This window comes from Lutra lutra, chromosome 2 (genome assembly GCF_902655055.1).
Source record: "Lutra lutra chromosome 2, mLutLut1.2, whole genome shotgun sequence".
Taxonomy (NCBI): Eukaryota; Metazoa; Chordata; class Mammalia; order Carnivora; family Mustelidae; genus Lutra; species Lutra lutra.
Genome location: NC_062279.1, coordinates 13,876,524 through 13,900,407, shown reverse-complemented (window position 1 = coordinate 13,900,407; position 23,884 = coordinate 13,876,524). Strand labels below are relative to the sequence as shown.

At 37.6% G+C, this 23,884-nt stretch overlaps 1 protein-coding gene and 1 pseudogene across 9 annotated transcripts in view; one reads left to right on the top strand and one right to left on the bottom strand.

Moving 5' to 3' along the window:
* The window catches only part of TENM3 (teneurin transmembrane protein 3), a 441,422-nt gene that overhangs the window by 200,320 nt on the left and 217,218 nt on the right, over positions 1–23,884 (bottom strand). The window lies entirely within an intron of this gene.
* Positions 2,365–3,976, top strand: LOC125091048 (T-complex protein 1 subunit zeta-like; annotated as a pseudogene).

Genomic DNA, 23,884 nt, shown 5'->3' with positions numbered 1-23,884 from the left:
TCCAACGGTTCTGGAGGCTGGGAGTTCAAGATCAAGGCCCGGCAGAGTCAGTTTCTAGTGAGGGTTCTCTTCCTGGCTCGCAGACAGCTGCTTTCTCCCTGCGTCTCACTGGGCAGAGATGGCTAGCTCTCTAGTCTTTCTCCTTAGAAAAACACCAAGCCTATGGAATCAAGGCCTCACCCTTATTATCTCACCTAACCTTAAGTACCTTTTTAGACTTTACCTATCGCCGAATACAGTCACACGAGGGGGTGATTTACAGCTTCAACATAGGAATCTGGGGAGAAACCAACGTTCAACCTGTAACACCCAGGTTCAAGTTCCCCGTCTAAAATTTAGCAACTGTAGCTTGAGTAAATCAATTTCCTGTTTTAACTTCTCTGGTTCCTCATCTGTACAATGGGATTAATAATCACTCTTATATGGAGGATTCAAAGAGATAATGTATATTAGAGTATTTTTATAAACTGTGAAATATCATTTTAATGTAAGGTCTTATTTTCCAGACTTTCACCATTTATTCAAATAAAGCAATAAAAGTACATTTATCATATATATATACTATATATATAGTATATATATATATATATATTTATTTTTTGTCCAAAGAAGATGTTTATATATAGTGAGTATATCCAAAAGATAATTTCTTAATTTCCTTCTACAAAAGTCTTTAAAAACATTGTTTTCATTTTTTAAACTTATTAAGGCAAATACAACCTAAATTTCTTTTTATAGCATTTATTTATTTATTTATTTATTTATTTATTTATTTATTTATTTATTTGACAGAGCACAACCACAGGGAGCATCAGAGGAAGAGGGAGAAGCAGGCTCTCCTCTGAGCAAGGGAGCCTGACAAGGGGCTTGATCCTCTAGCCCTGGTATCACGACCCGAGCCAAAGACAGATGCCTTAATGCCTAGGCCACCCAGGGCCCCGCCTAAATGTTTTTAAAAGTATCTGCCAATATTATTTAGAGTGTTTGCTGAGGATAATGTATCACTAGCATAAAAGATGGAACGAATGTACATTAGTACTGAAATAATTCCATGTGTGTGCAGAGGGGCTAAAACGTGCTTCGGTCCTGGGCGATGAATCCATACTCTCAGGTACTGAATTCGTACTCTTTGCATTTAAAGCAATACACAAGAAAATGATGCTCCCACCGACACATGTGCAAATGTAGAAATGAATGAAACAACTTTGTGTTTTATGGCATTTACTTTGAAAATCTGATTAAGATAAATGTCTTTAGCTCCTAATTCTTCAATGTCACGTTGTCATAGTTCCCATCAGCAAGATGTTTTAAAGGCTTTCGATTAATATTGCATGCCAGAACTGAAATTACATCCTTTGTCGTTTAGTTCCTAATGGTGCAAGTGATATGTATCAAGTAGTGTTTTATGAAGCGTGCGTGATTTTTATTGTAGGCTGTTTTCACAAATCTTTTTCAGGTTTCGGAAAGACTGCTTAGGGTTTCCAATACATAGGCCGTTCTGTTGAAAATCATGAAGATTCTTAAAACAGAGGTGAAATCTGTATTATTAGAATTTACTTATCAATAAAAAATTCTCCTACCTGAATCTGTTGTGCTTCCACTTGCACAATCTTGAATATGTTTGCTTTTTCCCAAATATTTTACTAAATCACTTCTTCTAATATTAGCAAAGTAGGTGCCAAATACACAGCACTCACAAAAACCTTCATTTGTGAGCACATGCCTTATCTGCCTGGTAAGGAAAATACATAGCATGTGGACGTAATATATATTAACTATTGAAGGCTAACTGGGTTTGTGCTGCAGAAGTATGAATTTTATTTTTTATATATAATTACTAATTTATTTTAACAGAAATTAGCATCCTGACATGAATTTCAAAGTTTCTAAAACTCAGTCCTACCATATAGAATTCACTTTCATTTATTAAAGACCCAGTGTCATAAATACATAAATATAATTTTCTTTATATATAAACAAGAAGGATACAACTGTAAAAAAGAAATTCTTATATTTGATAAATATATATCAACATATGTACACTCCTTGCATCCACCTTTAACATATTCTATTCTTTCGGCCTTGGTTAACTTTATCTATAAAGTTAAGGGATAGATCATGATTTCTAATACCTTTTCCCAGTTAAAAAAAATTCTACAATTCTAGAGCATTTTACATGTGTGTATGTGTTTGTGTCTGCACGTGTGTGTGTGCACATACATACAGTTTAAAGCTTTGGTTGCTGACTTCAAGTATCAAATGCTGTTATGCTTTATCACTTTGTATTTTATGAAATATAAATCTACTCAAGGCTTTGGGCATTCTGCAGGCCTGGTCCCTTCCTCTTCCTCTGCTGTGTCAGCTATGGTGGCTGCAAAGACTCAGAACTCCAAGGCCAAGGTGAATGAGCCCAGGCAGCACACGCAGTTAACATCAGCACAGCCCAGGGGATGCGGGACACTCTGAGAACCAACTTGGGGCCTGACGGTGCCAGGAAAATGCCCGTTTCTAGAGACATCAAGCTTACTAAACATGACAACATGCTGCTTCCTAAAACGCAAATTGGCCATCCAACAGCCTCCTTAATAGCCCACGTAACAACAGCCCTGGATGACATGAGTGGCAACTGTACCATGTCCAACGTTCTAATCACTGGAAAGCTGATCGAACAGGTGGATGTCTACATTTCTGAAGGTCTTCATTCTAGAACAACAACATGCAGATTTGAATCTGCAAAGGTACAGGTACCTCAGCTTTTAGAAGAAGTCAAAGTTAGCAAATAGATGGACAAGGACAGCACTTAATGGGTGTCTTGGCCAGAATATCTCTCTATACTAACGTACTGAAGTCCTAACAGAGGTTGTGGCGGCCTCCATTTTGGCTGTTACAAAACAAGATGAACCTATTGACCTTTCTATGACTGAGATTATAGATATGAAATATAAATCTGAAATGAATACAAGCTTACTCAGAGATCTTGTTTTGGACCTAAGGGCATGGTGTCCCGATGTGAATAAAAGAGTAGAAGATTCTTATGTCCTCATACGTGCAATGTGTTCTCAGAATATGAAAAAAAAAAAAAAGAAGAAGAAGAAGAAGAAGAAGCAGATTCTGGCTTTTTTAAACAAGGATTCAGAAGAGAGAGAACTTAGTAAAAGCTGAAAGAAAATTCATTGAGGATACAATTAAAAACATGACAGAACTGAAAAAGAAAGTCTGTGGTGATACAAAGATCTGTTATTTAATGAAAAGGGAACTGACCCTTTTCCTTAGATGCTCTTGCAAAAAAAAAAAAAAAAAAAAAAAGGTATAACAGCTCTGTGCAGAGCTAAAAAGAGAAGTATAGAAAGGCTGACTCTTGCTTGTGGTGGGGTAGCCCTAAATTCTTTTGATGACCTAAATCCTGATTGTTTGGGACGTGCAGGTTTCATCTTTGACTACTTATTGGGAAAAGTTGACTTTCAGTAAGAAATGTAACAATCCCCGCTCTCTCACATGACTGGTCAAAGGACAAAGTAAGCAGATCCTCAGTCAAATCAAGGATGCAGTAAGAGATGGCTGGAGGGCTGTTAAAAATGCTATGGCTGATGTCTGGGTGGTTCCAGGTTTTGCGGCAGAGGCACTGGCAACAGGAGAAGCCCCGATTATAAGTCCAGTCAAGGGCAGGGCCCAACTTGGAGTTCAAGCATTCGCCAATGCGTTGCTCATTGTTCCCAAGGTTCTTGCTCAGCGCTCTGGTCTTGACTTTCCAGAAATACTAACTGAAATTAAAGTGAAAGCAGAACATTCAGAATCAGGTCAACTTGTTGGGGGTGCGCACTTAAACAGAGGTGTGCCAATGGCAGCCGTAGACGTTGGCATATGGCGTAACCACTGTGGGAAAAAGCCCCTCCTTCATTCCTGCACCATGATGGCCGCCAACACTCTCCCAGTTGATGAGACCGAGCAAGCTACAATGAGTTCTCTAGAAGGCTGAACTGAAGCTTTCCCTGTATCTGACTCATGAAGACTCTACACAGTGCTCTTAAGAACAGAGCTATGGAATTTTTATCCAAGCTTCAAATGATTTTCAAAGGCATTTCCCATACAAAGGAGAAAACACTGGCACCTATTCACATTCTTGTGTTCTGGAATTATAATCACAACATTTTAAAAATTGCACTGCAGTGTACATACAGAAAGCAGGCCATTTTTACCAAGAAGCCCGATGCTTGCCTGTAGCTTCCCCGATCTAAAAAATGCGTGTTAGATAAGCATATGTGATCTAACTTGTTATTAGTATTCCTCCAACAACAAAACAAAACAATCTCCTAAAGATAAAACAACTGACCAAAGACATTATAAAAGACATTATAAAGGGCTTATTCTGGGATGTGTCTCCCTCGGGCTATATCTCCGTCTTTGATGTAAGATAAAGCTGGCTACCTTTCTCCTGAGTTAGTTGTGGTCTTCAGGGATCTCACAGACATGTGGCTTTTGCCAACTATATGTCTGTTATAAAGGAGAATAAAAATATTAACATGAAGATCGACAGTCTTATCCAGCATTGCCCTGCACATTCATCTTGTTTGGATAATTGCACATTTAAAATTAGAGTCTACTTATCTGGTTCTAGACATTAGGGAATAACGCACATGGAAGAGGTTTTTCGAATCTAATTCCCCACGGCAGATCACTGCAATTCTCATTAATTCTATAAGGAAGAGCTTGCCTCTCCTTCAATGTTTACTTGAATTTTTTCTGCTGTATGTGGTTCACTGAAGGAATGGCAATAGTTCACTTTAAAAACGTTCTCTCCATTAGTGAGAATCGATTTTCTAAAGCATTCCAACACATCCATATCCAGTCTATAACAATTCCTTTAACCCCTGATATTCACAAAACTGTGTGCCTTAAAGAAAATGTTCTTCACTACAAAAAAGAAACAAGGAAAAACAAAGAGAAAGGAACTACATATGTTTCTCTACCTTATTTATTTATTTATTTTTTTGCTAACCGTAACTAAATTGCTTTACCCAGTAATTTCACAAAGAAGTTATAAATCTAAAAGGGAGTTATAAATCTAAAAGGGAGTTTTAAAAATCTAGGCTTAATGTAACTTTATAGACCCAAATGCAAAAGTGGGGGCCACAGTGGGAGGGAGAAATCTACAGAAGAAATTTTATACTCATTAAAGTTTATGAAATTCATTAGGCTATATACTCACATACATTATTTTATTTACTCTCAGAGCCACCATAAGCTGTTGGTATTATTCCTACTTCATAAGCAAGAAAAGAAAGTTCTGAGAAATTAAGAACGCTGGCAATGGTCAGGGAAAAAGACTCCGAAGCTTTCTGTACTAATTTATACAGGGATAATTATTTTTGTCAGTTTTGATGTAGACATGTTGTCAAAAAGAAAATGAAGATGAAATATTAGCTTTAAGACAGTACTGCTGACTAAGGAAACATTGGCCTTAAACAATACATTAGACCAGATGTACTTCTCAGATATATACACGTTCCATCCCCAAACTGCAGAATTCACATTGTTCTCAGTGCATATGGAATATTCTCCAGGATAGATCACGTTAGGCCACAAGCCAAGGCTCAATAAATTCAAGAAGACTGAAATCCTATCAAGCTTCTTCTTTAACCACAATGGTATGACCCTAGAAATCAATTACAAGAAGCTGGAAAAATCACAAAAACGTAAAAATTGGATAACCAATGAGTAAATGAATAAATCAAATAAGAAATAAACAAATACCTAGAGACATAACAAACATATACAACTTACCAAAATCCGGGGATGCACCAAAAATGGTTCTAAGAGGAAAGATCAAAGTAATACAGGCTTACCTCAAAACAAAACAAAACAAAAACAAACAAGAAAAATCTCAATTTAACTTTACACATAAAAGAGCTAGGAAAGAACAAACAAAGACCCTAGTCAACAGAAAAAAGGACATAACAAAGATCAATGAAACTAAGACCTGGTTCCTTGAAAAGATAAACAAAACTGACAAACCTTTAGACCAAGAAAAAAAGAGTGTTCTAATAGTCCGAAATGAAAGAGAAGTTACAACTGACACCACAGAAAAAGAAATGATCATTTGAGAATACTACAAATAATTAGACGCCAACAAATCGGACAACCTAGGAGAAATGAATACATTTCTAAAAACATACAATCTTCTAAGACTGAGTCATGTAGAAACGGAAAATCTGAAGAGACTGATTACTAGTAAAGAGATTAAATTAGGAGTCAAAAACCTCCTGACAAACAAAAGGTCCAGGACCATATGGCTTCACCAGTAAATTTTACCAAACATTCAAAGAAGATTTAATACCTATCCTTCTAAACTCTTCCAAAATATTAAAAAAGAGGGAACACTTCTAAATTCACTTTATGAAACCAGCATCTCCCTGATTCCAAAACCAGATAAGGACCCCACCAAAAAAGAATATTACAGGCCAATATCACTGACAAACACATAAAAATTCTCAACAAAATATTAGGAAACTTCTTTCAATAATACATTAAAGGAGTGTGTGCCATGATTAAGTGGAATTTATTCTAGGAATGAGGGTTGGTTCAACATCATATTTGTAAGTCAATTAATGTGATATAGCCCATCAATGAAACAAATAATAAAAACCATATGATCACCTCAGTAGACACAGAAAGTCTCGATGAAATTCAATATCCATTTATGATAAAAACTCAACCAACAGAGGGAATATACTTCAATATAATAAAGGCTACATATGACAAACCCAAAGTTATTCATACTACTCAACATCATCCTTAATGGTAAAAACCAGAAAGCTCTCCAAGATCAGAAGCAAGATAAGGACACCCACTCTCATCATTTTTATTCAACAACAAAGTATTGGAACTCCTAGCCACAATAATTAGGCAAGAAAAAGAAATAAAATGGTATCCAAATTGGAAAGGAATTAGTAAAACTGTCACTATTTGCAAACAGCATGATACTATATATGGAAAATCTTTAAGACTCCACCAAAAAAAAAAAAAAAAAGTTACAATAAGTAAATTCAGTAAAGTAGCAGGACTCAAAATCAACATATAGTAATCTGTAGCATTTCTATAACTAATAGGTGAAAGACCTATACACTGAAAACTAAAAAAAACACTGATGAAAGAAACTGAAGACATAATGAAAAGATATTCTATGCTCATGATTAGAAGAATTCATATTGTTAAAATGTCCATCACATCCAAAGCAATCTACAGATTCAAAGCAATTCCCATCAAAACTCTAATGGCATTTCTCACAGAACTAGAACAAGTAATTCTAAAATTTTTATGGAACCATAAAAGATCCTGAAAAGCCAAAGCAAGCTTGAGAGAGACTAACAGAACTGGAGGCATTATGTTCCCTGATTTTAAACTATACCATGAGTCAAAACAGTATGGTATTGGTATAAAAACAGATAGATCTGTGGAACGGAACTAAATTAAACCCACAAATATATCAACAATTAATTTATGACAGAGGAGCCAAGAATGTACAATGGAGATAGGACAGGCTCTTCAATAATGGTGGTGAAAAAACTGGACAGCCACATGCAAAAGAATGAAAATAGACCACTATCTTACACCACACACAAAAATTAATTCAAATGGATTAAAGACTTGTAAGACCCGAAACCATAGAATTCCTAAAGGAAAACACTCAACATCAGTCTTAGCAATATTTTGTGGCTCTGACTCCAAAGGCAAGGGAAAGGAAAACAAAAATAAATAATGGGGGGCACCTGGGTGGCTCAGTGGGTTAAAGCCTCTGCCTTCAGCTCAGGTCATGATCTCAGGGTTCTGGGATCGAGCCCCGCATCGGGCTCTCTGCTCGGCAGGGAGCCTGCTTCCTCCTGTCTCTCTGCCTGCCTCTCAACTACTTGTGATCTCTATCTGTCATATAAATAAATAAAATCTTTTAAAATAAATAAATAAATAAATAAATAAATGGGATTACATCAAACTAAAAAGCTTTTGCACAGTGAAAGAGACCGTCATCAAAATGAAAAGGCAGCCTGCTGAATGAGAGATTTTTGCAAAATCATGTATCTGACAAGACATTAATTTCCAAAATACACACAAAATTCATACCATTTAAACAGGTTGCTGAATAACAACAAAACAACCTGTTTAAAAAATGGGAGGAAATAAACATTTTCCCAAAGAATCCATACTCGAGTGTTAGCAAGGATATAGAGAATAGGAACACTTGTACACTGCTGGTAGCAATGTAAATTGGTACAGACACTGTGGAAAACAGTATGAAGTTTCCTCAAAAAATCACGAAAAGAACTACAATGTCATCCAGCAATTTAACTTCTCAGTATTTATATGAAGAATATGAAAATGCTGATTCAAAAAGATATATGCACCCCTATGTTCACTACATTATTTACAGTACCCAAGAACTAGAAACAACTTAAACATCCATCAGTATATGAATGAATAAGGAAGATGTGGGGTGTGTGTGTGTGTGTGTGTGTGTGTGAGAGAGAGAGAGAGAGAGAGTGAGAGAGAGATAAAAAAGAACAAACTCTTGCCATTTACAACAACATCGATGGAACTTGAAGGTATTTTGCTAAGTGAAGTAAGTCTGATGGAGAGAGAGAGAGAGAGAGAGAGAGATGGAATGGAATATTACTCAGCCATAAAAAAGAACAAACTCTTGCCATTTACAACAACATTGATGGACTCTGAAGGTATTTGGCTAAGTGAAGTAAGTCAGATGGAGAAAGAAAAATACAGGGGCGCCTGGGTGGCTCAGTGGGTTAAAGCCTTTGCCTTCAGCTCAAGTCATGATCCCACGGTCCTGGGATCGAGCCCCATATCAGACTCTCTGCTCAGTGGGGAGCCTGCTTCCCCCCCTCTCTCTGCCTGCCTCTCTGCCTACTTGTGATCTCTGTCAAATAAATAAATAAATAAAATCTTTTTTAAAAAAAAGAAAGAAAGAAAAATACAGTATGATTTCACTTATATGTGAGATCCACAAAAAACCAAAATGAACAAACAAAACAAAACCCTGTAGATATAGAGAAGAAATTGGGGTTACAGGTGGGGAAGAAGGAAAAGGATAAGTGAAATGGATGAAGGGGGTCAACTCTACAGTAGAGAAGGATAACTGGCTTTTAAATGTTGACCACTTTGTAGGGCAGACAGCTATTGAATTGGAATGTTGAACCCCTGAAACTTACATATTGTTACATATCAATTTTACCGCCATTAAAAGAAAGTACTGTAGAAATTCAGTTTTATTTTATTTCAACTTTTTAGAAATTCAACTTTAAATGAAGAAATACTTGCTTTATTTTGAGTCTGGGGTCGGAGTGCCATCTAGTTAAGGCAGAGCTGGAGACCACATTCCAGCAGTGATAGCAAAAGCCTTGTTTTAATACAGGGAAACTGCACGGCCTTTTAAATGGGGAATGCAGATAAAAAAAAATTCGGATGTTATTTTTCAGTTTCATAAAGAGTCCAACATCTTTTAGATGTAGACAGCATTCTGTCTCATTTTTTAATTTTTCTGAAGCCAGTTCATTTCTTTCTGACGGTGAGAAACAAAAATGTATTAAGTTAAAAAAAATTTTTCTAAAAGTAATTATTCAAAAAAAAATCGCACCACAAAATCTGAGATATAATTGTTTTTCTTCTTGTCCTTATAATACATCTTGGGGTTGCGAGGTTATTTTACAAACTCACAATAGTTGCTAATGTAAGCATAAAATATTTTTCCTAACGTGCTTAAGGGATTACCAGAGTTATCAAATCAAACAGTACTACAAAGCACAATCCCATAGGCTCACCTTTGATTATCACCACAATTTACAGACAAATATTTGAGACGGCATTATTAAAAGTTAATGGCCTTCTGGTTTATAAAGAACTGTTAACTCCTTAACTCCTTGCCTTCATTATATACTGCCACGGTTTATATTGTAGTGAGGACATCAAACTAGGGTCAATTTCATAGATTACACTCAAAACAACATAATATCTGCTTCCCTTATAATTTCTTACCTCTTAAACTATCATGTTAAAATACTGAGTAATTCTAAATGGTTTTACCTTACATACATTATAAAAACAGAGTATGAGAATAGAGTAAAAGCACAATTTATATTTAATGATTGGCTTTCTGCAAGCCAATGCACTTAGATGTAGCACACCTTAAAATGATCATATGATCAAAAGATATTCACCAAAATCAAGTGACAAAGGCAGACGCACTGAAACACATACGCAAATGAGAAGGTAGTCGAACAAAGAATACTAATTAACTTTCAAACAACAGAGATCGTGAAATCCAAGTTTACAGGTAACACATCACCATGCACCCCAAAATGAAAAGTGACCCCCGAAACACTCTTTAGATTCAAAACCGTGCCACACGTAATTAGCAATCAAAGCGAAGCCATTAGGTTGAAGCAGTAAACATTTTGCCCTGTCGGAAAGTCGTGAGGCGGGTAAGTTCCCAGAAGAGGCTGTGATGTCTGCCATGCCTTCATTCCTGCCCGGAGCTCACAAAGCCCTAGCATAATGAAAACACTTTCTGATTTCAAGGCAAGTCAGAAATACGAACATTTAGAACCGGGTTGAGCTAATGGAGCTGTCAAATAGGGAAGTTACGCTCACAATGAAACGGTCACATAATTATCTCGTTTTCACCCTAATTGGGGGGAAAAATTCTTTGTGAAGAACCCTATAAATGTTGTTGGTAAAAGAGGCTCACAAATAAAAGAGGAAGGGAAAGTAAAAAAATAAAAAATAAAAAAATAAAAAAACCAAAATCAGTGTTTGCAAGGGTTATTTCTTCAAAGACTTACAGCTGAGGTCAGAGATAATGTGGTACAGGAGGAGACGGTGAATTTAGTTGAGTACCTTCCTTTAAGTGCTTTATTCCCTTTCATTTAGAATACAGAAAAGAGTCAGAACAAGACAAAAGACAAGGAAAGAACCAAATTTCCAAAATAGCATTACGCTACATTATTAATAGTGTCGTACTAAGAGAAATGACAGCTCTCAATAGAGTACTTTTGTCTCTACTTACTTTAATTAAACTCCCTAGGCTTTAAAGTGAATTTGAACTTTTCTTTTAAACAGAAAAAAAAATCATCAAGACTGATTAAGATTTGATTTCTGTCCTCTAATAGTCCTCAAGCATAGTTATATCCTATTCAAAGGGAGAAAAACAGCAAATAGCAAAAACAAACCCCATCCTGTAATTTTCTTCAAAGAACTAGAATTTCAGCCTCTGCTCCTCTGGCTTCTCACAGGTAAATTAGTTCCTAGTGTGTCTCCTCTTTCCTAATAGGCACCGATCCATTAAATTTGAAATGAGAATTACAACAAAATTATACTAGTATGAGTGTTTCAATTAACTTTCTCTATACCAGACTACCTTAACAACTTTGCTTCAGAATAAACCAATGTGATTAAAAAAAAAAATCACTGTAAAGTGTGATCCCTGAAGACTAATGTAGATAATATATCTATATGGGGTGGGGGGAGAAATTTTCAAATCTGTGGACATGATTTTAAAAATCCACTGTAGCCAACATAATGTCATCATTCATACCTTAACGTGCCTTAAAGGACTCATATTTTGTCTTCTCCAATTGCCAATCTGCCCAAACTAAAGTCATCCCACTCCTTCCATACCCCTGCCCAACCCATCGTCCCTTTCTCAACCATTTTCGCTTTTCCACTGAAATCATTACTTAGTACTTGAAAGTTTGGTGACATTTTTGACTTATTACCCTCTTTGATCCTTTGTATTCAAGCATCAACAAATCCGTTGTTAGCTGATTATAAAAATGTACCTTGATTATGTACCCTCCACTGGATGCCCATTGCCTCACTTATCTGGACCCCTATCATCTTTCCCTCTCTACCCCTCATTTATTAAATAAAAACCCCTGTCTGCTGACTCAGTATAAACCCTGTAAAAAATTGTACGTTGACATCTTTGTCTGTTGACTACCTCCACGCCAGTCTATCCTGTGTACAACAGACAACTTTGTTTTCATAAATGTATCCTTCTTGAATCAGCAACGGTCCACTGCTGCCAAACCACAAGTTCAAATTTTATTTCCCCAATAATGTTTAAGTCCTGTGGAACACCGAAGGAGAAGACAGGTTGATTGGTCTAATGGAGTTTACACTCTTTGGGAGACAGGACTTATGTACTTGGAGCAGCTAGACCATACATCTCAGGCAAGCGCAAAAAAATAATTAAAAAAATTCAAACTATATGAGGAAAGCAATTCAGGAAACCTTTGCTTTGTGCTGGGCTTAGTTTGGAAGGCTTTAAGCGTAGGCGACACCTTCGATAAACCAAAAGGAGAAGCTAAGATATAAGTCAGTGGGGCCATACGACCAAGAGGTGAGCAATGATACTGGTTTGGAAGGCAAATGAAGAGAGAGTTCTGGGTAGACCAACAGTGGGACCAGCTGATGACTTTAAAATCCAAGCAGGAGAATTTTTATTTGACGTGGTAATGCTATGCAGAGGCCCGCTGCAAGGGATTTATTATGAGAAAAGAAGTGGAAGGAAGATTAACCTGGGTGCCTGTCAAGGGTCCAGGGATCTTGGGACGGTATCTGGCTGTAAAGTGATGACTATCTTTTTAATTGTGGGAGCTGAATAGACTCATTTGGTAATGGTTCATTTACTCACTCCACACATATTTACTGGGCACCGGCCACAGCATGAAGGATATATCAGTTTAAAAGAAATTAGGTTTCAGCCATGTTGATAATGATTTCAAAATGTTTCTGTATTAGGATAATTTGTTAAGATACCTTATAGGTTGCTGAGTATTTGAGGAATTGTAAGGATAGCCGAAACTGGAAATAAAGAATTGTGTTACTTATGTGCATTATAATCATAGCTGTTAGTGTTTAAAACAGAATATATTCTCCTAACTTATGTAGTATATATTTTTTTATTTTATTTATTTATTTGACAGAGAGAGATCACAAGTAGGCAGAGAGGCAGGCAGAGAGAGAGGGAAAAGTAGGTTTCCCCCCTGAGCAGAGAGCCCGATGCGGGGCTTGATCCCAGGACCCTGAGATCACGACCCAAGCTGAAGGCCTTAACCCACTTAGCCACCCAGGCGCCCCTATAGTATTTTTTTCTTCCAGATTCATTAATTATGCTGTTAAGGAAGTTGACCAACTTGATGAGGACTCCACTGCTGTTTCTGAAATGAGCTGTCACAGTTTCCTAGGAACCTACTGAATGGTTAGAAATATATTTTAGATATTCATCCCTTCACTACAGAAATACCACAGAAAGGGGTCTTCCTTTAAATCCTCAATATCTTTAGAAATGCCTCCCGGGCTGATATTCCAACTAATCCCAATGAGTAAGACACAAATTATCTCCTTTATTGATTGATTGATTCATTCATTCAATAATTCATACAAGACATATACAATGGATACCTACAGTATTTCACGTACCTGCCAAGTTGAGTTAAACAGATTCTTTCCTGCCCTTCCAGCACTCCCACTGCATCTGATTCCAAACCTTTTTTTCTATTATACCATATTGTCCTCTCATTCTTGGGTATAAACATACAAAGAGATCAAATATTATCTGGCAAATAATCCAAGAGATGAAATATGTTCAATTCTGAAAGATTTCACACAAGGCTTTCCTGATTAAAATAATGCATGAGTTGTCCCGAGGAATGCGTATTTTGGGTAGAGAAGACTTCAGGGCAGCTGGGAAAGAAGCAAAAGCAAGAAGATGGCACAGGGCACCATCAAGACATAGTTCAGACTGACTGACCCATAAAGGGCGTGGGCGGATGCTGGGATGGCGCAGGGGAAGGGCAAACGACTTAGTAAATGACGTTGGAAACGCTGGAAGGAAAAAGATTTTGACTTGCTTTGGCTTGTGTTTTGGGTATAGAATTCACACACGTCCTGTATGAGCAACAGAGAGCTGCTGAATGGTTTTAAGCAAATGAATGACAAGGTCCGGGGTACATGTTATGTCATTCTGGTAGCAGCGTGGGAATGAGCGAGTAAGTGAGTTTGTATGTGTGTTGTGTGTGCGTGTGCATGAGTGCTCAGCGAGGACGGGGAGCAGATATTGGCAGTATTGCACAGAGTAGCTAAACCAAAGCCCTCAATGGGGATAAAGATGTAGGCCCACATTCAGGAGATAATGAAGAGTATACTGATTACATTAGCAACAGATTAAATGAAGGGTAGGATAAAAAAGAGGGCTGTGGGGCACCTGGGTGGCTCAGTGGGCTAAGCCTCTGCCTTCAGCTCAGGTCATGATCTCAGGGTCCTGAGATTGAGCCCCGCGTTGGGCTCCCTGCTCAGCGGGGAGCCTGCTTTCCCCCCTTTGCCTGCCTCTCTGCCTACTTGTGATCTCTGTCAAATAAATAAATATATATTTTTTTTAAAAAAAGAGGGCTGTGCATGGAATTTTCAAAACCCTCTCAGAAATGTCTTTCACCTTTTAAAACCACTTAAAATCACACAATCTCATCATGTTAACCCTAGTTGGCTCTCACCACTCTAATCATCCTGGAAATCTATCCAGAACAGCTCTATATTTCTGCTAAATTGTGGGCATTAACATTTTTTTCTCGCCAGTGCCTCGAAGTGTTTATATTCCATCTTCTTTGAAATTTCAAAGTCTTTATAACGCTCCACGGTGTGGAGGAAAACTTAATACCCACGTCTCTGTAAAGCATATTCTTCTCTTTTATATTCCACCTTCAAGGTGCTGTTCCACACAAGTGACTTGCATTAAAAAGAGACGAGGAGGCGGAAGGAAAAAGAGTCATATGGGAAGAAAGCAACCGGAATCAGTGGAAACTGAAGGTGATTTTTGAAAACGATACTCATGACGTGGCAGGGGGGAGGGAAAGAAAAAGTTAACAAAAAAGTCTACGAAATAAATACTGAAATCCTGTAGAGTGGATCTTCTTTGAAATTGTCTGAAACATAAGCCTGAGTGCACTCTTACTTGAAGTTAGACTCCACTTGTGGTAATGCTTTATCAAACCCTGGAAATGAAAGTAATTGAACTGAACCTGAACTCTTGCAGAAGATGTTCAATCCTTGGACATAATGGATAAAAAGAAAGGGAAGCACAGAAAGTGGCTATTTTTCAACTTCGACTCTTCCTCCTGAACTGATTACTACATTTACAGATGAGAATTTTAGGATAGAAATTCCATGTTAGAACTTCCTTTAACACAGTTGCTCTGCCTAAAAAGGATTTCTTACTTTTCTAGGTCAAACAATTTTTTTTTTTCTAAGTCAAACCACTTTAACTCATTTTGACTTCCCCAATGCAAAAACATGGTACTCAAGAAGTGCTTTATAGAATATTTAAAATAAATGTGTGTATGTCTACTGTATGTATAAATATTTATGCAAATTAAGGAAATCATGAAGACAGAGATACACTGCAAATGAAAGCATTATAAATATATGATTTACTTTTGTTACCATTTTTTTGGGAAAGGAGTAGCATATAGAATATTAAAAGCTCCCGTCTTTTTTTGAAGCAGAGGGCTGCAAACTGCAAGTCTGCCTTTTCTAAATAAAGTTTCAAAAGAACACCGTCACACCCACTTGTTTACGTTTGACTGCTTTTCACACTGTAATGAATTTGAGCAGTTGCCCCCTCATGCCCCCATAAAAAGGCTAACGTAGTCACCATCTGGCTCTTGAAAATTACTAACCACTTTTTTTTTTTTTTACTGAAATTTTGAGACAGTTATAGATTCATATGCAGTTTTAAGAAATAATACATGGAGGGGAGCCTGGGTGGCTCAGTCAGTTTGGTGTCTGCCTTCGGCTCATGTCATGATCCCAGGGTCTCTGTATTGAGCCCTCCCTCTCCTTCTGCTCTCTACCCCCCACCCCCGGTTTTGTGCGCACATGTGCTCTTTTTTTCTCTCAAATAAATAAAGAAAATCATTGAAAAAAAAAAAAGAAAATAGTACAGAGAGGTATGTGTACACTCTGCTTGATTTCACCCAATGGTAACATCTTGCAAAACTTACACCAGATATTGACATTGATAAAATCCACTTTTCTTAGTCAGATTTCCCTAGTTTTACGTGTGTATACAGTTTTACTCCATTTCTATGCTGACCAATTTTAAACATAAATCTGTTAATTGCTTCCTCAATAATAAGAATTTTTTCTTATCCTTTGTTTATAAGGTAAAAATTGCAGTTTAAAACCAAATATTATAAAGTTCATGTTAGCTTGAAATTTAGCAGAAGTTGGAGAGATAACCTATAAAGATAGTCAGATTTCAGGTCTATCTGTAAAGTTATTTTTAAAAAAGGAAACATATGCTCGACATCTATGAGCAGAATAAACTTTTTTACCATCTGCAATTGCATTGTAAAGATTCTCCTTTTTGAAATAAGTTTTATTGCAAAGTTTACCTTCTTACTACCCAATCTGGTGGGGAGGAGAGAGGGTTTGAGGGCCAGTGGCAGGACAGGGGAAGAGAAAGAGAGGAACAAAATGTAACCAAATTTAGATTATTTGTCAGTTAAATATTTGCTTAATTATCAGTTAAAATTAAAACTTTATCTACATGTATCATCTGAAATTATGATCAAGAAGACAAAGATACTATATTTTACTCTGTGTTTCATTTGAGTTAAAATATACAATAGGAGGGTGCCTGGGTGGCTTGTCAGTTGGGTGTCTGACTCATGGTTTCAGCTCCCGTCATGGTCTTGGGGTCCTGGGATCAAGCCCCACCCACATCAGGCTTTGTGCTCAGCATAGAGTCTGCTTGTCCCGCTCATTCCTCTCTATCTCTAGAATAAATAAATAAAATCTTCAAAAAAATACAATAGATAGCACCTATGAATGGCTGCATGAAATGCTTTAACATTTTAAATATTCTTTCTATGGTAGCTCAGAAAAATTATTTTGCTTAAAGATGCTTCCTTCATTTCTAAAGCAAAGAATTAATGAAGCAAAAGTTTCAAAAATACAATTTAGTAGAGATGGCAATAAATAAATGCATGAAGTAATGCATACCAAATGAAAACAATCTGTAAGTTAAACCCTTCTTACGAGTATCCTTTCTGGAAGAAAGTGAAAGATAAATAATAAATAATAAAGCGATGGTAAATTGCAATTCTGATAAGAGTAGAAATCTACACATTATGGAGAACAATTTGACATGACTGGTCATTTTAAAAGATTTAAAAAAGACATATTAAAGAATATAAATTTCCAGCCTCATGTAACAAATCTAAATTGTCAAGGTTATGGGACTTTGGATAAACTGAAACAAGGGCAGAAGGCAGAATGTTCAAGAACTAAGTTTTTGTGAGTTAAAATATTTTCTGTGCTTGAAATGAAATGGGAAATACTTTGAGATAAGGCCTTTTTTTTTCTTTTGAACTAAAGGCCCTTAAGAATTAATTTTAGTTGTTGGTATTTTATTGTAGTTAATTAATTTATTTTTATTCCTTGAACCAAAAAAAAAAATGTTTTCAGCTGTGTAAACATAAGTAGTAATACATCATGAGAAATGTGAGAAGAATTTCTGTTTAAGTACAATCATTTTGATGATGTGTGAAATATGAAGGTGGGTACTTTACCTTTGTAATAAATAAAACATTATAACTTTTGGGAATATCTAGAAGTAAACTATAAATAAACTTTCTTTTAAATATGAAATCACACAAAAAATCCAATTCTTTTTTTTCCTTTTTTTTAAATTAATTTTTAAATTTTTTAATAAACATATAATGTATTTTTAGCCCCGGGGTACAGGTCTGTGATCTTCAGGTTTACACACTTCACAGCACTCACCACAGCACACCCCCCCACAATGTCCATAACCCCACCACCCTCTCCCAACCCCCCATATTAAAATTGGATTTTAATATAAAGCTTCAGTGTTCTATTTTCCTGTATCTGCTTCTCTAAGACCCATTTCAGATTCTTGAGAAAGTCTTCAGAAATTTCAATGGACACAGGGCTTGGACGTCATAAATACCTATGACATTCATTAATAAACAACTACTTCCAGTGTCTTTTAAATCCACTAAAAGGAGTCTCCTTAACTTGAACACCTTCTGGTTTTTCTACCTATCTCTTGAGATACCAGTTGGGCTAAATTTAGGAAGAGTCACGGGTCACTGAGAAAAGGTACACCCGTCTGCAAATAAGTAGGCTTCTCAATGCTGACTTTGTCACAAGGTCAACTCTATTGTTTAAAACACAAATATATGGGATTTTTCATATTTCTTTTCACTTTTATTAAATCCCTGTTTCTTTTCATAAATAGTTGCTTATGACGGCGTCTATAGAACTTCATCGTTGTATTATTGTGATGCTTTCCCAAAAATGGGATTCAGAGACTTGTTTCCCACTCAAAAAGCTTCCTGAAATATTTATTTAGAGGAATATAGTTGAAAATGACAGATTTTGACAAAAACATTTTATAGAAATTTCTTCAAAATTAATATTTTAAGTGGATTTGATGAATTTATGTGGTTAGTATCAAAACCACGTTTAATTCATCAGTACATGCCTACATTACTGGCCGTATTCCAAAAAATCTTATTATTCAGGTGGGTCCTTCTACACAAATCTCAACAACACATATATGCAAAAACTAAGCAATGTCTTTGGGATCCAGTCAACTTGGGTTTGAAACTCTGAGTCTCATTTTTCTAACGCAGAAAATGTGGTTTCACAGCTACTACTATGGAGGTGCCAGGAGAATGAAACTCAATGAAATATTATCTGTCACAATTAGTCATTGATAGTAGATGAGCCATAAATAATAGCTTTTTTTTAAAGTTTTTTTTTTAAGATTTTATTTATTTGACAGACAGAGATCACAGAGGAAGGCAAAGAGAGAGAAGGGGAAGCAGGCTCCCCGCTGAGCAGAGAGCCCGATGTGGGGCTTGATCCCAGGACCCTGGGATCATGACCTGAGCCGAAGGCAGAGGCTTTAACCCACTGAGCCACCCAGGTGCCCCAAATAATAGCTTTTTAAATACTATTTGACCCAAGCAGAATCAGCAAAGCCATGTGCTAGAATAGAGGTGATCAATATGAACCCCTCACTACTTCCCCTCCCATTCCCTCAGGCCTACCCTAGGTCTATGACCTTAACAGATATCATTAATGTAAATGGCAATGTTGGCCCCCCCAAAGAGGCCCTAAAAGTTTTTCAAAACCCTGAATCAGGAGGTTACCAACAATGAATGTGAATTTGAACCTCTTTATCAAACCTAGGGACAACTATTTCCAATGTCTTTTAAATCCTCTAAAAGGAGTCTCCTTAACTTGAACACCTTCTGGTTTTTCTACCTACTTCTTGAGATACCAGTTGGGCTAAATTTAGGAAGAGTCACAGGTCACTGAGAATAAGTATACCCTTCTGCAAATAAGTAGGCTTCTCAGTGCTGACTTTGTTACAAGGTCAACTCTATTGTTGGAATTATTCAAAGGTACTGAGTTTCTGAAGATACTACCAATGAAAGGTAGACCAGATGGTGTTGGAATAAGTAACTCGTTGCCCCCAAAATACTATATTGCTATCTTTGGCATTTAAATACATTCTCCTCCAGATGGACAGCTATTTACCTCTGATCTGATAGGTAAGCAACTGTCTTTATGACAATGTTCTCATTTCAAGTCTAATCTTTAGCTTGCGGCTGTTCATAAAATATGCTGTAGTGTGCAAATCTACCACCCACTCGAGTTGGTCCAAAGTCTTTGTTTTATAACAGTTCGTATCATTCCTAATTGCTCTGTGCCAATGGTCTTTGGTTTTTGTTCTGTAAGAGTTTATATTTACCTCACATTGCTTGAAAATTTGCAGTCCTGTGTGTTAATTATATACAAGGAGGGGGGGAATATGCACTCTTAAAATGCTCATACTGATGGTTTCTTTTTTTTTTTTTTTTAAAGATTTTATTTATTTATTTGACAGAGAGAGATCACAAGTAGACAGAGAGGCAGGCAGAGAGAGAGAGAGAGAGAGGGAAGCAGGCTCCCTGCTGAGCAGAGAGCCCGATGCGGGACTCAATCCCAGGACCCTGAGATCATGACCTGAGCCGAAGGCAGCGGCTTAACCCACTGAGCCACCCAGGTGCCCATACTGATGGTTTCTTATCGAGTTACTTTATAGCGGAAATTTATATTGTCTAAAACCTGGACCATATTACCAAACTGTCTCACCACGAAAAACAAAGCAAAATACCTAGAGTTCTTAGTTAACTGGCATTTTCCCTGTTCTTCAATTTTTGAAAGACAAGAAGACACAGAGAAAACAAAATACAAAGCCTGCTTCCCTGTAATAATTCAGATTTATCTTCAGAGCATGTGCCTTTATTCTTGTAAGACAGTAATAAACAGCTACCGTCTATTGTTGACTATAAGCATTGTCCTTTGCACGTGTTTGTTTGGAGTTGACTGCAGAAAATGGTACAGATTTTGTAATCTTGCATTTAGTTAACAGTCATCCCACCACCCCGAAATGAACCTTGCCATTTCTGATTACCGTATCCTGGGTTAGTCCACCAGTTCTTACAGGAAACTATAATGACGGCGCACAGCATTCTCGAAACGTGACTCGGGATAAACACACCTATCACTACGTAGAGAAGCCACGCTATCAATTGCTTCCTAAATTTTGAAATACTTTAGAACCACCACTGGTATGGGTTTGAATCCTGATTCTACCACTTCCAGCTGACCGATCTTCGGCTAATTTAACCTTGCTGGGTCTTAATTTCTTACATGTTTGCAGACGTTAAAATGATTTAATATATGACAAGTGCCTGGAACTCAATATGTGGTATTAGTCTCCTTCTTCCTAAACTTCCAAATCCGATTCTCTTTTTCCCTTGTGTTTTCTCTAATGTCAAATATGGCATCTCATCCCAACCAATATAATCCAAGTTAGAAACCTTAGCGCAATCTCTGATTTGTCCCACTCCATAACCCAGGCACTGCCAAATGTAATCACTAACCAAGCCAGTCAACTCTGTCCTGAGAAATAAGGCTTGAATTTCATGCTCCTCTTTTTCCCTCCTGCCATGGTCCTTGGCCAGGCATTCATCATCATTTGCTTCGATTATGGAAATTGTTACTTCTCTCCATGCCTCAAGGCCAGCACTGTCCAAAAGAAATATAAGTGAGCGATATATATAATTTTACATTATCTATTGGTTAAAGAAAGCAAAAAGAAGCAAGTGGAGTTAATTTTAATAATACATTCCATTGAACCCAATGTATCCTCTCTGCACCTTCTCTACTGGGGAAAACTCAACTCACTCTTGGAGGCAGATTCAAACCTCACTTCATGGAGAGGATTTCTAGAAAGACACAAAGAGCCAAGACTCCAACTCTCCCCCTGCCTTCCTAAGTGGTAGTTACCTAATTTATTTACCCCTAATCACAAAATTATACCGACTGGTCCCATAGTCACACTGTCTGCTTCAGCACCACTTATAAAAACTTGTGTTTTCTCTTGTGGACTTTGGTCACATTCCTCAAAGGAGCCCCCCGCCGCCCCCAAGGGTTTTTTGTTTTGTTTTGTTTTAATCTCCCCATCTAATCACTCACACATCAAGCTCAGGGAAATGACTTTGGTATCTTACTTTTTTCTAAGATTTGAGCCATCACATTTTTCTACCATTCTCCTGCCTAATCACAGCTCAGAATTTCACGATATGGGTTCATTACATTTTTATTATCTATGTTTTTATGGAGGTTGAATGAACAGACAATAAAGTGCACAGACCCGAAGTGTGCAGTTCAACAAGTCTGGCAATTGTGCACTGCCATCTACAGCCACCACCTAAACCAAGACGTTAAAAGTTTCCTTTACCCAGAATGTTCCCTTTTGGCCCCTTTCAGGTCATTTCCATCTTCCTCCCCACCCCACTCCAGGCAGCCACTGTCTGAGATCTGTCATCCTCTTATTTTGTGTGCGTTCTTGAGTTTTATTTATATTCATGTAATTGGAATGATACGGGATGTACTTTTCATGTCTGGCTTCTTTGGCTTAACTTTTTTTTTTTTTTTTTTTTTTTTTTGGTTTTTTGTTTTCTCCTCAGAGATAGAGCACACATGCTTGCAGCGGCGGGGAGAGGGGTAGAGGGAAAGGGAGAGGAATCCCAAGCAGACTCCGCACTGAGCACAGAGCCCGACACGGGGCTCGATCTCACAACCCTGAGATCATGACATGAACCGAAATCAAGAGCCAGACATCTAACCAACTGAGCCATCCAGGGGCCCCCTAATCAGCACGTTTCTTCTTCCTTTTTTTTTTTTTTTTTTTGTTAAAGATTTTATTTATTTATTTGACAGAGAGAGATTTCACAAGTAGGCGGAGAGGCAGGCAGAGAGAGAGGAGGAAGCAGGCTCCTTGTTGAGCAGAGAGCCCGATGCAGGGCTCGATCCCAGGACCCTGGGATCATGACCTGAGCTGAAGGCAGAGGCTTTAACCCACTGAGCCACCCAGGCGTCCCGATCAGCACGTTTCTAAGATGCATTCATCATGTTGTGAAAGCAGTGGTTTGTTCTTTTTTTATTGTTTAGTGGTATTCCATTTTATGAATATACCACAACCTAGTCTCCTTTTGATGGACACTGAACGTATTTCCGGTTTTAGTGTATTATGAATGAGGCTGCTATAAACATTTTTGCACGAGTCTTTTTAAACATACGTTTTCATGTCTGGTTTTGGTAAGTATCTACAAGGGCGATTCCTGGGTCAGAGGGTGGATGTTTAGCTTACAAACAGCTAGCTGTCAGATGGTTCTCGAAAGTTTCTGTGTCATAGGAAATCCTCCACAGTGGTGTATGCCAGCTCCAGCCATGTCACAGGCTACCTGAGACCTGGGGTCACCAGCCTCTTTGGTGTTAGTAGGGTAACGTTACTCAGACCTTCTCCACTCTCCACTCCACTACGTCACTCCCCAGCGGTTGCGAAGGACAGGCAGTCCTGCCCTTCCTCACTCTGCTTTTATTCTTAACCTTCTCCAGACTCGTCTCAGACACCTCGTCATTAATCACTGTCTCTCTTCTGCAGCCTCTGGTGATCCTCTTCCCTGGATCCTGCCTTTCCAACTCGCTGCGTTGTGCTTCCAATATGGAGACAGGTAAGGGCCGAGTCAAGGGGGTTTATTATGGGATGCTGCTACAGTAATTCAGGCAAGACATGATGGTGGCTTACAGGAGTGTGAAAGTGGTGAAAAGTAGTAAATTCTCAGTGTATTTTGAAGGTAGAGCAGACAGGATTTGCTGGTGGTCTATACGCACAGCAACTCCCATAACTGCGTGTACAGTTTTTGTTGTTCCAAAATTCTACTGCTGACTTCTAAAACCAGCAGGACAACAGTGAATTTGAATCTTTCTGTTCAAGCCAACTCTCCAACCTGACTAGTTCTTTTGATGTAAGTCATTCTCTCAATAAATATTGTTTGAGTACTGACTACATATGTGCCAGGCACTGTTCTAGGCATACAGATTACTTCAGTGAACAAAACAGATTAAATCTCTTTTTGAGGATTATGTCCTTTTGAGGGGAGACGGTAAGTAATAAATATAATTACAAAGCAAACTGCATGGTAACATGGTAGGCAAAAGGTGCTTTAGAGAAATAAAAGGAGGGGGCACCTGGGTGGCTCAGTCGTTAAGGGTCTATCTTCAGATCAGGTCATGATCCCAGGGCCCTGGGATCGAGCCCCTATTCGGTATCTCCATCAAATAAATAAATAAAATCTTAAAAAAAAAAAAAAGAAAGAAAGAAAAGTAGGTTAGGGAGACTTCAGAATGAAGTCATTTTAAACAGGGACAGCAGGGTAAGCCTCACTGAGCCAAG